Here is a 2,500-nt window from a genome sequence, read left to right on the forward strand (position 1 = left end):
CCAGCGTCGACAGTCCCTCGTCCAGGTTTCAGATCGCGCCAAGTCGAACCCATGACCTGCTCAAGCCATCGTGCGCTGCCGAATTCGCATCTGCGTGTAGGCTGCCATTCCACGCGGCAGCCCCTGTTTTCGTCAGCGTGCCCCCCTGACGAATTTTCCTGCCTGGCCCAGTCCAGCGTCCAGCCCCTGTTCGTCGAAAAATCTGCGCTGCCGATTTTCCACGCGGCAGCCCCTCTTTTCGTCAGCGTGCCCCCCTGACGAATTTTCCTGCCTGGCCCGGCCAGTCCAGCCCCTGTTCGTCGAAAAATCTGCGCTGCCGATTTTCCACGCGGCAGCCCCTCTTTTCGTCAGCGTGCCCCCCTGACGAATTTTCCTGCCTGGCCCGGCCGGTCCAGCATCCAGCCCCTGTTCGTCGAAAAATCTGCGCTGCCGATTTTCCACGCGGCAGCCCCTGTTTTCCTCAGCGTGCCCCCCTGACGAATGTTCGTCGAAAAATCTGCGCTGCCGATTTTCCACGCGGCAGCCCCTCTTTTCGTCAGCGTGCCCCCCTGACGAATGTTCGTCGAAAAATCTGCGCTGCCGATTTTCCACGCGGCAGCCCCTCTTTTCGTCAGCGTGCCCCCTGACGAATTTTCCTGCCTGGCCCAGTCCAGCGTCCAGCCCCTGTTCGTCGAAAAATCTGCGCTGCCGATTTTCCACGCGGCAGCCCCTCTTTTCGTCAGCGTGCCCCCCTGACGAATTTTCCTGCCTGGCCCGGCCAGTCCAGCCCCTGTTCGTCGAAAAATCTGCGCTGCCGATTTTCCACGCGGCAGCCCCTCTTTTCGTCAGCGTGCCCCCCTGACGAATTTTCCTGCCTGGCCCGGCCGGTCCAGCATCCAGCCCCTGTTCGTCGAAAAATCTGCGCTGCCGATTTTCCACGCGGCAGCCCCTCTTTTCGTCAGCGTGCCCCCTGACGAATTTTCCTGCCTGGCCCAGTCCAGCGTCCAGCCCCTGTTCGTCGAAAAATCTGCGCTGCCGATTTTCCACGCGGCAGCCCCTCTTTTCGTCAGCGTGCCCCCCTGACGAATTTTCCTGCCTGGCCCGGCCGGTCCAGCCCCTGTTCGTCGAAAAATCTGCGCTGCCGATTTTCCACTCCGCAGCCCCTGTTTTCGTCAGCGTGCCCCCCTGACGAATTTTCCTGCCTGGCCCGGCCAGTCCAGCGCCCAGCCCCTGTTCGTCGAAAAATCTGCGCTGCCGATTTTCCCCGACGAACCTGCAGCTGCACAAATCCGCGCTGCCACTGCCCCATTGTCTGGACCAACAGTCTTTTCCATCAAGCCCTGGACTATAAATCGTCCAGACTCATCGCCAGCACCCGCTGCCGATTCTGCCGACTTTGCCGATTTCGTCGGCGCTGCCGATTCCAACACTGCCCGCCGTGCCTGAACCAGCGCTGTTTCGTCAGCGTGTCCCCTTGACGAATTTCCCTGCCTGGCCTGGACAGTCCATCTTCCAGCCCATGTTCATCGAAAAATCTGCGCTGCCGATTTCCCCGACGAACCTGCAGCTGCACAAATCTGTGCTGCCGATTTCCCCCCCTGTCGGCATGGCTGCCGCTGCCCCGATGTCCAGACCAACAGTCTTTTTTGTCGACTTTGCCGATTTTGTCCGCGCTGCCGATTCCAACACTACCCCCTGCATCCAAACCAGCATTGTTTCGTCAGCTCTTCCCCTGACGATTTTAGCCCTGTAACAAACAGTAGGCCTCCAATCCCGCCAACGGGAGCCAAGTTGATAGGGAAGAGAATTGAATGACGCGCCTGGTCCTCGCACCCCGCCACCCGAGGGGCCTTTTTCCCGGCAGCCTCTGAAAAACTCTAGCTTTCACGGTCCTCGCCGCCCCTCACCACCATGGCAGGCCTCTAATCCCACCCATCAGCAGTTGTAGCCGATAGGGCAGTGATTTGAATGACGCGTCGCGGGCCTCCGGGTCATCTCACCCGGCCATTAATTGGAGCGTTTTTGGCTGGCCGAGGATGGGGGGATGGATCTCTTCTTCCGAAAAAGCAAACAGTACATCGGGAGTTATGTTGACGGGGCATGGAATTGAATGACCCGTCGCGGGCCGCCGGGTCATCTCACCCGGCCATCCCGGGGAGCGTTTTTCCCGGCAGCATCGGGGAAACTCTTGCTTTCACTGCCCGCTGCCCAAGTCCCCACTCGAATCGGCCCCCCGCGCCAACAAGCCAACGCTGCCGAATCGGCAGACACTGCTGCCGAATCTGCCGACACTGCCCCGCGGGCTGCCACTGCCCCAGTGTCTAAACCAGCGGTCTTTCTCATCGAGCCTTGGACTATCCAGTCCGTCCTGACTCATCGCCAGCACCTGCTGCCGATTCTGCCGACTTTGCCGATTTTCTCGGCGCTGCCGATTCCAACACTGCGCCCACCGTGTCTGAACCAGCGCTGTTTCGTCAGCGTGTCCCCTCGACGAATTTTCCTGCCTGGCCTGGACAGTCCA

The sequence above is a fragment of the Populus nigra genome, chromosome 2 (genome assembly GCF_951802175.1).
Source record: "Populus nigra chromosome 2, ddPopNigr1.1, whole genome shotgun sequence".
Classification (NCBI taxonomy): Eukaryota; Viridiplantae; Streptophyta; class Magnoliopsida; order Malpighiales; family Salicaceae; genus Populus; species Populus nigra.